The following is a 14,195-nucleotide window of genomic DNA, read 5'->3' on the forward strand; positions in this document are numbered from 1 at the left end:
CCGCCAGAGGGTTGCTCTGAAAAAGAAGAAGGCTTGGCTGTTCCTCTGGCCGGTTCCTGCTCTTGCTGCGGCTGTTGCTGGCGGTCAGAGAAGAGCAAGATGAAGTTGGAGATATCCCGACAACGAAAAGTGGGACTCAAGTTCCAAGTTGAGTTGCCCCAAGGAACTCAACGCCCCTTTTCAACAGGAAGTAATTTAAAGAGACCCCGCCCTTTTTTCTTCTACCTGGTGTTGGGGTGTTGAATAAGGATTAGAAAGGAGGTAGAGATAAAAGAACCCAAATAGACTTATTTTCTTAATTCTCTCTTCTGCCTTTCTTCCTTTCTCCTGTCTGTCCCCCTTCTTTCTGTCTCTGTCTCTCTCTCTGTGCATGCATGTATACATGCGTCTTTTTTTCTTTCTTTCTTTCTTTCTTTTTCTCTCCCCCCCCTTTTTCCCCCCCCCCACGTCGTGGGAGGAGGCGAGCGGGAGCCGAACACGCGGGTCAGAGAGAGAGAGAGCGCGCAGAGGGACCCGCGCCCTCTGCAGGCGGACGCCTTACAGGCTGCGCCACCGCCGGTTCGCTGTTGTATTGGTTGTTTTTTTTTTTTTTTTTAATTACTTATTTATTTAATGTACACGAGTGTACTGCCTCTCCAGACACATCAGAGAAGGGCATCGGATCCCATTACAGATGGATGTGAGCCACCATGTGGTTGCTGGGAATTGAACTCAGGACCTCTGAAAGAGCAGCCAGTGCTCTTAACTGCTGAGCCATCTCTCCAGCCCTGTTGTATTGTTTTTTGAGACAAGGTCTCTCTGTGTAGCCCTGGCTGTCCTGGAACTCACTCTGTAGACCAGGCTGGCCTCGAACTCAGAAATCTGCCTTCCTCTGCCTCCCAAGTGCTGGGATTAAAGGAGTATGCCACCACTGCCCAGCTTTCTCCCTTTTTTTATTGGATATTTTTAATTTACATTTCGAACGTTATCCCCTTTCCTGGTTTCCCCTGCAGAAACCCCCTATCCCATCCTTCCTCCCCCAAGTTTTCTTTTAAGTCAAGGCCTCCCATTGCCGGGGTTAGGGTTAGTCCACACTCCATACGTAGCTGACAACGTCTCAATTCTCCTGACTCTATCTCCCAAGGTCTGGTTATAGGTGTGAGCCACTACGTCCAGCACTCGACTGAAAACATTATACTTTTAGGAGGGCTTCCAGCCTCTCCCTGAGACATCTGGTTCCAAGAGTCAGATGTCCCTGCACAGGGCTGCTCGTGAGTTTGTCATGTGATAAAATGAGGTACTGTCGGTGTTTCTTTTACTACAAGAAATCTTGCCTCATCGATGCATGGTGGCACACACCTACAATCCCAGCACTATAAAACCTGGCTGGAAGATCCTGAGTTCAAGGTTATCCTTAGCTACATAGAGAGTTCGAGACCAGCCCAGAACATGAGACCTTGGCAGGGTGAGAGAGATGCATTAGTCGCAACAAATGTTCTCAGTCCAGGGTGCCGAGGGATATGAACCCTTCTGTTGTGAAGGCTGAGAGCTGGGATTATTCATGGACATACCTTATCTGTTTATGTGCGAGCATGTGTGTATGTATATGTGTTCATGTGTTTGAGCACAGGCATGTACGGAGGTCAGAGAACAAGTTTGGGTATGGGTCCTCAGCTTCCACCATGTTTGACACAGGGTCTTTTGTTCCCTGCTGCACACACCCCACTAGCTGGCCCACAGCTTCTGGATGATTCTCATATCCCTGCCACCCATCTCCTGGTAGTGGTACCCTGGGATTATAGATGCTTCTCATACTCTGACAGCATTCGTGCTCTCCTGGAATCAGGTTGTCAGGCTCTGCTCAGCTCATCTGCATATATAGATGGAGAACTCTGAGAAGTTGACAGAAGCATCTGGGTGCTTCTTGTGCTCCTCCCGGAAGGTTTGCACAAAGAATGCATATGAGGACATTTTGCCTCTCGGCTTCTTAGGATCTCCTTTGCCCAGGTTTAGTTGATTTTCCCCCAAGAGGCACAGTCGCCCAGTGCCTGTCCCACTCTTGCTTGCCCCGGAGCTGTCTCTATGGGGCTCAATATACTACAAGGTTCAACTTTATATTGCTGTAACAAATTCTTTACTCAGTTTCAAACCAAAGATGCATTTAAAATTGAATTTAACTAACATACCCGTGTATCACTGGGAATATGTGTGTGTGTGTGTGTGTGTATAAATACATTTTTTCCCTGTATAAGTGCAGCTAGGCCGTGTGCCATTGTGCAAGAGGACAACACTGGGTATTGATCCTCACCTTGTTCAAGGCAGGATCTCTTTATTGTATGTCCCTGTGTATTCCAGGCTAGGGGTGATTGAGCTGCCAGGAACTCTCCTGACCCCAGTCCCTTCTTGCTGTAGAAACAAGAGTTTCAAGGCTCACAGTGCTGGGTCTGGCTTTTCCATATGATCCCCAGTACTTGGAGGAAAATGTTAAAGAACTGACTAACACTGGGCTGGGGAGTGGCTCAGTGGTTAAGGTCACTTCCAGAGGACCCAGGTTCAATTCCCAATACCCACTTGACAGCTGATAAATGTCTGTAACTCCAGCTCCAGGGAATTAGACACCTTCACAGAGACACACGTGCAGGCAAAACACCAATGCACATTAAAAAAAATACTGTGGGGGGAAAAAAAAAAACAAACAAACAACCAAACAAAAAAAAAACAAATGGTATGTGAGTGACACAGCCCCAGGATAACCAAGCAGAGTCTTAGAACAGCTGAGAGCAAGCAGAGCAAAAACAAACAAAAACAGGCACTTTTAAAAAACTGCAGTCACTGCACAAAGACCTGAATTTTTCCCAGTTCCACATGGCCCACCACAGTATTTCCATTCCAAGATCCACATATTTTGTTTGGCTAAGGTCCCTCGCCCCTATCCCCACCCCACCCCCATCCCCGCCCCACCCCACCTCACCCCCACCTCACCCCCACCCCTACCCCTTTCTCAATTTCTAACCACCAAATTGATGCTTAGTTTCTGACTTGGGAAAACCAGAAACTTCAGTTCTCAAGAAGGAATATTTAAAATGAGAAAGATGGAAACTAGTCAAAGCTGGGATTGGAGAGATGGCGGCAGAGACGGCACTGTGGGGGGAATGGCGCCGCTGGGATAGCGCTGTGGACATTCCGGCCAAGAGAACCCGGCACCCACACTGGGCAGTGACTGCAGCCAGTAACCCAAGTTCCTGTGGGAATCTGCCACCAGGCCAGAGGACACTTACAGGCATGCAGTACACAGAATCTCTCTCTCTCTCTCTTTTTTTTTTTTTCCTTTTTTTTTTTTTTCATGAGTATATATACTGTCGCTGTCTTCAGACACACCAGAAGAGGGCATCAGATCCCATGACAGAGGGTTGTGAGCCACCATGTGGTTGCTGGGAATTGAACTCAGGACCTCTGGAAGATGAGTGCTCTTAACCACTGAGCCATCTCTCCAGCCCGTGGAAACTCTTACAGGCTCACATACATACTCACAATAAATTAGTAAGTAATGACAGTTTACGATGGCTGTGGAGACTGAGGACTGTAATACCAGCATTTAGGAGGCTGAAGCAAAATGGTTAAAAAAAAAAAAAAAAAAAAAAAAAGGTTTGAGGCCAGCCTGGGATACATAATGGATGCTAGAACAACTTAGTCTACAGAGGAAGACCTTATTTAATAAACTAAAATGAAAAAGAATGTGAAAGTGTGTAAATAAGGTGGTGGGATACACCTTTAGTGCCAGCACTTAGAGGCAGAGGCAGGTGGATCTCTGCGGTCTGAGTTCAAGTCCAGCTTCGCCTACAGAGTGAGTTCCAGGACAGCTCAGATGCTGTGATGGTACAAAGCTATAGTTAATCTTAGCACTTGGGAAATGGAGGTAAGAAGATCAGGGTTTTGAGGCTAGCCTGGGCTACATGAGACCCTGCCTCAAAATAAAAATAACAAACCAGGTGTGGTAGCACATGCCTTTCCTCTCAGTACTCAGGAGGAAAAGACAGGTTGACCTCTGTAAGTTCAAGACCAGCCTGGTCTACTTAGAGAGTTCCAGGTCTGTCAGGACTATGTAATGAAACCCTGTATCCAAACAAACAAAACAAAACAAACAAAGTAACCAAGCAAACAAACAAAAAACCAAACCGACCAACCAAACAAAAAGAACAGCAACAATAACAACAAAACCCAAAGAATCAAACAAGAAAAGAAAAAGCCAAGTCAGTACTTGGGAAATCCCCAAAAATTTAGAATTTAAACAGACCTTAAAGTCGTCCAAGAGCCAACAGAGTCATTAGGAATTTTAAAAATATTTTTGAACTGAATGAAAATGAAAATACAACATATCAAAACATATGAGAAGCAGAAACTATATGCCACAGAAGTGACCAACTTTATGGGAAGCCCCTGGAAGGACTTGGACAATAGAAGTCACAGGATTTTGTAAAATATATTTGGGCTTTGTTTGTTTCCTTGAATATAACTCAAAATCTCTGGACTCTCCAAATCCTCGTGTCTTTGTTTGCGAATGATTGATGATGTCTGATTAGAACCAAGGTCAGGGCTGGCAGAGCAGGAGAGAGATTAGAATGGGCCAGAACATTTGTCCTCACCCTTGTGCTAGCTAGTCTTATGTCAGCCTGACACGCAAACTAGAGATATCTGAAAGGAGGGAATATTAACTGAGAAGATGCCTCCATAAGACCCAGATGTAATGGGCTGGAGAGATGGCTCAGTGGTTAGGAGCACTGACTGCTCTTCCAGAGGTCCAATTCCTAGCAACCACATGGTGGCTCACAACCATCTGATGGTCTCTTCTGGTGTGTCTGAAGACAGCTACAGTATACTCATATAAATAAATAAATCTTAAAAAAAAAAAAGTGCCGGGCGGTGGTGGCGCGCGCCTTTAATCCCAGCACTTGGGAGGCAGAGGCAGGCGGATTTCTGAGTTCGAGGCCAGCCTGGTCTACAGAGTGAGTTCCAGGACAGCCAGGACTACACAGAGAAACCCTGTTCTCAGGAAAAAAAAAAAAAAAAAAAAAAAAAAAAAAAAAAAAACAAACCAAACAAACAAAAAAGATTCAGTGGTTCTGGTTATCTGGGGCTAGAGAATCAGCTGTAATTAACAAGATACCAGAATTACTAAAGCAAAACCTTTGCTTTACTGGGATATTCAATGCTGGCTGGCTGGCTGGCTGGAGCTGAGAATTTAATGGTGATTAGGAAGATGTCAGCATCACGGAGGTGTTTTCTGAGAGCACAGAGAAGCTCTGTTCCAGAGGTGGCCACAGTTGTACCTTGTGTCGCCTGCTGGACTTGGTGATGTGTAAGAGTCACCAACATGGTACTGGTTCTGAAGGCCCAGGATTGAAGGGGTCAGGCAGAGAAGTTGAGGCTTGGCAGCATGAGGAGAGCCTATGACAGGCTATGGGTGAAAGTGCAGCCCAGTTGTAGGAGACCCTAGCATTTGGGGGATGCCAGTACCATGGGGTATGACCACCAAGGACAGCAGCAGCAATGGCGTGAAGCCTGCCTGAACTTAGAAGACTAGCTGTGTGTGCTGCAGACAGCAGAGCTACAGAAGTGACCCAGGCCCTTTGGAGGAGCCCAGAAGACTGAGTGGATCCCAGACATCAGACATTGTGTTTTATATAATTGAAGTTTAATTTTATTTTGCTTTGATTGTGACTGTGCCCTGATTTTTCTTTTCAATCTTGAAATAAGAAAGTGTTTGGTGTATTTTTTATTTTACTGGAGCCCACAGTTGAGTGACTTTGCATTTTAAAAGATTTTGAATTTTAAAGGGACTAAAATTTTAATGTGTTTGAATTTGTAAAGGCCGTGGGACATTTAAAGTTATTTATGTTCTTTTTTTTTTTCATATCAAAAAGAACTTTTATTCCTTATATAGCCTCATGCTTTCTTTCCAGCTGCCTTTGCAGCAGTTGCTTTCTGAACTGTCTTTTTTTTTTTTTTTTTTTTTTTTGGTTTTTCAAGACAGGGTTTCTCTGTGTATCCCTGGCTGTCCTGGAACTCACTCTGTAGACCAGGCTGGCCTCGAACTCAGAAATCCGCCTGCCTCTGCCTCCCAAGTGCTGGGATTAAAGGCGTGTGCCACCACTGCCCAGCTGACACATCTATTTCTAATGCCTTTTCTTCTTTTTTTAAAGAGATAGCAAGAACGTGAAGTTGGGAGGGTAAAGAACAGTAAGTGTCTAGGAAGAGTTGGGAACTAGAAAAGAATATGATAAAAGTATATTGTAAGAAAATCTAAAAAAATGTATGTGTGTATGTACGCATGTATGTACATATTCATTTGTTTTTTTGAGACAAGGATTATCTGTGTAGCCCTGGCTGTCCTGGAACTTGTTCTGTAGACCAGGCTGGCCTTGAATTCAGAAATCCACATGCCTCTGCTTCCAAGTGCTGGGACTAAAGGTGTGTACCACCAGTTACAAGTATTCTTAAGCACTGAGCCATTTCTCCAGCTCCAAGAGTCAAATAATTTAGCATTTTCAGGAAATCTTTACAGTTTCCAGGGTGCCGGGTAGAGTGGCTGAATTATGTCTGACGGATGGTGAAATCTGGTTGTTCAGTTACTTATGCTAAAGCCAGATCAGGCTTCCTCCAACCCCAGGCCAATGACCCAGGCCTTTCCAGAGCAAGGCTCATCCTCCCCTTATCTCCCCTGGAAAACCTGGCCCAAATACAGCTAGGGGCCTTTCTAGCACTCCTGGCAATTGCAATAGCTCAGATTTTGTGTGCTTGTTTCCAAAGGAGGAGTCAGCAGAGCCTGCCTCCTGCTTCTCTTTCCCTCAGTGCATTCCCCATAGAGCTTCACTCTGCCTTCAAATTTGGCTGCGTCTGGTAAAGAAAGAGTCTGCCTTCCCAATAACCTAGCTTCCTCTTCTTCCAGTTCCCTAACAATGTATTTGGGTTGTGTCTTGTGGGCTAAGAGGCCATGGAGACCCCAGCACTAAGGAGCAAACAAGCACCAAGAAAACTTGGTTTCCCGGCTTGTTGGGAGGCCCACAGACCAGGTTAATTCTTTTGCTCTCTGTACAATAACTCCTTTACTACTGTTTATTTCTCTGAAGAAGGAGCCAGACAGCCAAGCAACCTGAATTTTAAGTTTGTTTCTTTGTTTTGAACACAGAGGAATTTCCCCCCCTCTGCGGTATGTGAGCCAGGCTCCGTCCCTTGGGCTCCTCACAAATGCAGGGAGCTGCGGCGGGAACGGAGTAAGTTGATTTTTGTAGCTACAAGCTGTTCCACATCAAGTATTTACAAGGTCAGCAGGGACCACGGCTTACCAAAACAGAGAACTATGTAATTTAAAGTGAGGAAATCTTGATCTAACCAGAAACATGAGACCTTTCAGGGTTTCTAAATAGCTTATATTCCAGGCTCTGTTGGAACAAACTGCGCTGGAGGGGAAGGAAAAAGAACACGGCCTGCCTGCCGTACAGGACAAAACAGCAGAGAGCTTTAAAATAAAGGCCTCTGAGCCTGGGTCCTCTTCCTCCACCAAATCTCCTCTCGGTGGACCATTCTGGATTTGAATGAGAGAGGGAATGGGTTTCAGTTGTCTATATGAAAGTGGATCTATATGAATATGCTTGATTGTTTTGATATATTTATGTAATGTGTCTGTGTGGGTGTGAGTGCACACACACACACACACACACACACGCCACAGCACACCTGCAGAAGTCAAAACAAACTGAAGGAATTGGTTTTCTCCTCTTGTCATATGGGTCCTGGGGATCAAACTCAGAACACTGGGTTTTGTGCCTGGAGACACTGAGCCATCTCCTGACCCCGTTTAGGTTTTAGGAGAAGAGGGACTTGTGTAGCCCAGGCTGGCCATGAATTCACAACATAGGTAAAATTGGCTCTGAGTTCCTAATCCTCCAGCCTGAACCTCACAAGTGCTGGGACAGCGTGTTTCCTACACTTGATACATTGCTGGTTTTGGACAGGAGATGGTGGTTCACAAAGGAAGTCATTAGCCACACTAGGCATTTGCTTACTCCTTGAACCCCAGTAATGGCAGGTCAAAGGTCAGCCAGGGTTGCACAGCAAGACCTGATTTCAGCCATGTACGTGGTACATACATGTAACTCCAGCATTCCAGAAGCAGAGAAGGCCAGCCTGGTCTACATGGAGAGTTCCAGGCCAGCGCCAGACTACATCCTGAGAGCCTGTCTCAAAGGACAAAATAAATTCACAAATCATTTTTTAGAAGACTCTGTCACCCGCCCCATCGCCCAGGCACAGTGATGTACATACACCTATAATCATAGTTAATCACGGCACTTGGAGGCAGGAGCATCTGAGAGCTCAAGGTCACCTGTGGCCATCTTTGACAATCTCAATGCTAACCTGTGCTACATGAGACCTGTCAAAAAGAAAAAAAGGATGGAGGAAGAAAAAGAGAAAAAAAAAAAAAATGAGGCTCTTCCAGAGATACTGGATTCAGTTCCCAGCACCCACAGACAGCTCAAAACTGTCAGTAACTCCTGTTCCAGGGGGTCTGACTCCCTCACAGAGACATAAATGCAGCAGTTGAAAGGTCATTATCTGATACTGAGAAACCTCCACCCTCTGGGCTACAAGAAACCCTGTCACATCAAGCATGGAAGCAACCAAAACAAAGCAAGAATAAATAGCTGGAGAGTGGGAATTCCTGAAGCCTAGTGGGATGACGTTATTGTGGAGCACTGCGTGAGTGGGCTGGGTAAGAGGTCCGTGTCTTTTAGAGAAAGCTAGTAAAAGAAAATTGGGGGGGGGTATAGAAAAGTGACACGTGCTTGGAATGTTGGGGACCCTGGGTTCAGGACCCAGCACCAAAATCAAACCAAAGAAACCCATCAGTGAAACTAGGAGAGGGGCCCGGGAATGAAGTTGCTTCAGAAGTGGGCTGGGCTTTAGGGTTCAGTTTGCTGCGAGAACAGAATTCAACCTGGTGCCAGTGAATGAACCAGGTTTTGAAACTAAAACAACCGTTTGACGCTAATAACAAAAGAACTAAGAGAAATAACCTAACTTGGTCTAGGGTAGAAGTGGGGGCAAGTCATAAGCGGGCTGTAGGAAAGTTTTTAAATTTACTTTTTCCCTCAGAAGGTTCTAGAATTTAACCTGTGGAATGAACTGACAGAGATTAACAGGGGTGGGGGAGGAGTCAAACAACTTTTGTCAACTGAATAAGCATGGAGGCCACGCTCAAAGAAAGTCAGAAACAAGATGGACGAGCCTTACATAGAACTCAAAAAAGGCCTTGGGGAGAGAGTTAAGGCAGAGCAGCATAGGCTTTGGGGTGAAAGAAAGAGTTGCACAGTCCACCCAGGTCGTCTATGAGAAAGGAGCCTTCTGGAAATCCCTCTCGTGCTCCGCTTGTCTGCTCTGTCCTGGCCAAGTGTCAGACACCCACTTTCCATAAAGAAACAAAGCTCACCGGGCAGTGGTGGTGCACGCCTTTAATGCCAGCACTTGGGAGGCAGAGGCAGGCGAATTTCTGAGTTCGAGGCCAGCCTGATCTACAGAGTGAGTTCCAGGACAGCCAGAGAAACCCTGTCTCGAAAAACAAAACAAAACAAAACAAAACAAAAAAGAAAAAAAAAAAAAAGAAGAAGTAGCAACAAAGCTCCCAGACCTGAGAAGAGCCTGCCTATGAGGCTGGGTACTAACGTTGATTGGCATAAACTTCCTTTGGCCAAAGCACAGCTTTTCGAGTCTATTCTCATGTCTGTAGAGGGGCGGCGGGGGTGGAGGTGGGGTAGGGGAACTATCCTGAGGGTTAGAGGACCCTCAGAAAACCAGCGTTGTCTCAGCTAGTGCTGAGAAGCTGTAAAGGGAACTGTCAGGGACATTCCCCTTCTGGCTGCCTGAGTGCTTTCTACGCTCGGGAATAAATACAATTATTGAATAAACATTGCTATAAATAGGGAAGTTTCCAGACCCCAGGCTACGTTATACTTACTGGAATAATAATGCACGTAACTGAAAAAAATGTAAGTAGGTATTTTTAATTTTCTGCAACAGAATTTTAAGCTTGTACGCTAAAGGGATGAGGGGTCAAAGGGATCTTTGGTGATGGTGTTGGGTTGTGGAGCTGGGATTAAACCTAGGGTCTCCTTACACGCTAGGCAGAAGGCCTGTAAGAAAGCTTGTCCGTTGTTGTCCTGTTAGAATGTGGAAATGGAGGGCAGGATGTCAGCAGAGATGAGAGCTGATTTTCTGTGGTTATCTTCCAGAATGGAGCTGGCAAAGCCAGGCCTGGTGGGACAGCTGCTGCGGGGGCTGAGGTAGGAAGATCTCAATGCCTGTCTGCAGAGACCATAGCTAGTATGATATATGCAAATTACTAATGAGAGGGGGTGGGGTCCAAAATGCAGCTCAGGTCAGAGAAAGCAAGGGCTCTGGTGGGTGGGCTGGGGTGTGGCTCAGTTGTTGAGTGCTTGCCTAACCTGCAGGAGGCCTAAGTTTGAGCCCCAGCACCACCCAAGCCAGGTATGATGGCACAGAGTTGGTTTTTGTTTTTGTTTTTTCTATTTTTTTTTTTTTTTTTTTTTGAGACAGGGTTTCTCTATATAGCCCTGGCTGTCCTGGAATTCACTCTGTAGACCAGGCTGGCCTCAAACTCAGAAATCCACCTGCCTCTGCCTCCCAAGTGCAGGGATAAAAGGCATGCGCCACCACTGCTCCATACTATGGCACATATTTGTAATCTTAGCATTCGGTAGATGAAGACAAGAAGATTAGGAAGGAGTTCAAAATCATCCCTGGCTTCATAGGGAATCCAAGGCCATCTAGTCTACATAAAAAATAAAAAAGTCTCAATAAAAAAGCAAAAGTGAGATGAGCCTCTGAGCATTCCTATGGGCAATTTCCTTTGCAGCCTTGAAGAGGGACCACCCGCCCACTGTGGGCGGCCCCATTCCCTAGCTGGATCCTGGACTGTGTGAGTGGAGAAAGGGAGAAGAACAGCAGGGTGCACTCATTGCTCTTTCTCTTGACCCATGTTTCATGTGATCTGCTATTTCAAGCTTCTGCTGCCTCAACAACCTGCACCCTAAACTGTGAGCCAGCATCAAATCTTTCTCCCTTCAGTTGCTTTTGTCAAAGCAATAGATGAAGTTACTAAGAGGTTTGTTTAAACTCCTGGGCTTGTAGCTCACTCGCCTAACATACCAAGCCGAGTTTTCCTTGGTACAGCACAAATCAGGTGAGTTAGCACTTGCCACCACTCAGCTACAGGTCATATAAAGCTATATTCAGACTTTGAAGCCAGTTTAAGGCAGGAAACAAAAGCAAGGGGCTGGAGAGACGGCTCAGTGGTTGAGAGCACTCACTGCTCTTCTAGAGGACCTGAGTTCAATTCCCAGCAACCACATGGTGACTCAACCATCTGTAATGGGATCTGATGCCCTCTTCTGGTGTGTCTGAAGACAGCAACAGTGTACTCATATATACATAAAAAATAAATTAAAAAAAAAAAAGAAAGAAACAAAAGCAAGCACTGAAAAGATTTCTCAAAGCTGTCCCAGACAGCCCGAGCTGTGTTCCTAGCACCCACACGAATTGGCTCAGTCACTTGTAACTCTAGCTCCTAGGGACCGGATGTCTCTGGCCTCTGAAGGCATCTGTACTTATGTACTCATCTCCGTGCGCATACACACGTTTACACGTAATTTTAAAATAGTAAAAATAAAACTTTAAAAAAGAAAATAAGAACAGAAAGTCCAGGGTTTGGAGAGGTGGCTCAGTCGTTAAGAATACCGGTCGCTTTTCAAGAAAACCTCAGCTGGATTCCTGTCATTACTCACAAGGCAGCTCACATGTGTCTCTGACTCCCAGGGAGTCTGGTGCCGTCTTCTGGCCTCCACAGGCACCAGGCACACATGCACTGCACAGACTTACATATAGGCAGACCCCTTTACACATGGGTGAAGGGGAACCAAAACCACCCCAAACTTCTACCAAGAAAGACACTATTTTACAATACAAAATATTTTGCTATGAAAGTAAAGAAAAAACATAGTTACATATAATTCAAAATAAAACAAGCCGGGCGGTGGTGGCGCACGCCTTTAATCCCAGCACTTGGGAGGCAGAGGCAGGCAGATTTCTGAGTTCGAGGCCAGCTTGGTCTATAGAGTGAGTTCCAGGACAGCCAGGGCTACACAGAGAAACCCTGTCTCGAAAAACAAAAACAAAAACAAACAAACAAAAATACCCAAAAAAAAACCCCCAAAATAAATAAATAAATAAAACAAATCTTGGGCTGGAGACACAACCCAGAAGCAACACCAACCAGTCTTCCAGAAGACCAGAATTCAGCTCCCAGCACCCATAGGGGCAGCGCTCAAACATCTGTATCTCCAGTCCCAGGGCACCCAGCACCCTCTTCTGGCCTACACTGGCACTGCACACACATGCACATACCATGCATAAACACACACTTGTACATAGAATTAAATTTTTTAATTATTTTAAAAACATTTTAGCTGGATACTGTTGACAGTTGCCTTTAGTCCCAGCACTCGGGAGGCAGAGGCAGGAGGATCTCTGAGTTTGAAGCCAGCCTGGTTTACAGAGCGAGTTCCAAGACAGCCAGGGCTACAGAGAGATACTCTTTTTTTTTTTTTTCAACTGCGCACAGATCTTTATTCACTAATAGGGTGACACTTTCGGCTGCCTCTCATTGAGGGTTTCACCAAGGTCAGTGTCCTCCTGTCAGGGGGAAGGTCCTGGTGGCCAGGCACCTGATTTGGAGAAGGACTTCATCCCTTCCTAGGATTTGCTGGTCTTTGTTGTCAGGAAGAAGGTGGGGAGGGACACAGGCCATCAACACTCAGAGGTCCATGATATCCCCAGTTGGGGATGCAGGGTAGTAAGGACTGGGAGTATCCCCCAGCCTCATCAGCTTAAGGGCCTCAGGAATGGGGCTCCTAGGAGAGAGAAGCAGCTCTGGGCTCTTGCGTGGTGGCAGGGCTTTGGGAAAAGTCAAGGGGGACTGCAGTAGGGGTGGTCATTATGTAGGCTGAGTCGGAAGAAGTGGGTAGCTGTTGAGAACCACACTAGTCCCTGTTCGGGCACCAAAAATGTCACGGCCTGAGCAAAATGTTGAGGCCCGGGCTGCCCCGAGTTTGGAGGCCACTGTGTCCCGGTCCAAGCTGCCGCTCCAGTCCTTGGGTCGTGGTTCAGCAAGAGAGAGAGTGAGGACAGATTCGAAGAATGGAGACCAGACAGAGTGTGATTCAATCCCGTTTATTCTTCAGTCTCCCCTCTTCTCTCCAAGCCCCAAGTCTTGAGTTCCTAGTCCCTAGTTCCTAGTCCCTAGTGCCTTCAAGTTCCAAGTTACTTCTTCCAAGTGCCAAGTGTCTAATAACTAACTCCAAGTTGTTCTCTCTAAAGTGTCTGATTCTCTCTCTGTCTGCCTCTGACTTTTATATGTCTCACTTCTAAGCCATGCCTTTTGGTCACACCTTTAATCATGCCCTTAGGTCTTGTCTCTAAATCTGATCTCTACACTTCTAAATCACTCTCTTAAGTTACACACCTTTAATCTCAAGGTATCTAAACCAAGATTATCGGAGTGTGCTCAGTTGTTGTAGGCTATTGTAATCCAAGTCACATGTCAGGGTATATGACTCAAGATGGCTGCAAAGCTGATAGCCGCTTTCTGCTAAAAGTCGGCCCCCAACAGGTAGCCATGTTCTTCTCAGACAGGAACTGCTTGTGCCAGGGTTCTCTGGCGTCCAGGCCAACAAGACAACCCAGTGGTGGCCTGTGGGTCCCAACTTGGGGGGCCTCACTCCAGGGCTGTTGCAGGATCATTATGGCTCGGGGTCCTGCAGATAGAGCAAGATACTCTGTTTTTAAAAAAAATGGGGGCTGGAGAGGTGGCTCAGCGGTTAAGAGCACTGACTGCTCTTTCAGAGGCCCTGAGTTCAATTCCCAGCAAACCACATGGTGGCTCACAACCATCTGTAATGGGCATCCGATGCCCTCTTCTGGTGTGTCTGAAGACAGCTAAAGTGTACTCATATAAATAAAATAAATAAACATTCAAAACAAACAAAAAGATTAAGATCTTTTAAAAATTAGTTATATACCTTTTCATCTGAAATAAAGGAAAAGATGAAACACTGGACCTGGCCACGCATCCCCAAATGTCCCGT

At 46.0% G+C, this 14,195-nt stretch overlaps 1 pseudogene; it reads right to left on the reverse strand.

Annotated features, from left to right (window-relative positions):
* Positions 1-12,865: 12,865 nt before the first annotated feature.
* On the reverse strand, positions 12,866-13,098 carry LOC117702495 (host cell factor C1 regulator 1 pseudogene; annotated as a pseudogene).
* Between the last annotated feature and the right edge of the window lie 1,097 nt (positions 13,099-14,195).

The sequence above is a fragment of the Arvicanthis niloticus genome, unplaced genomic scaffold (assembly GCF_011762505.2).
Source record: "Arvicanthis niloticus isolate mArvNil1 unplaced genomic scaffold, mArvNil1.pat.X pat_scaffold_873_arrow_ctg1, whole genome shotgun sequence".
Classification (NCBI taxonomy): Eukaryota; Metazoa; Chordata; class Mammalia; order Rodentia; family Muridae; genus Arvicanthis; species Arvicanthis niloticus.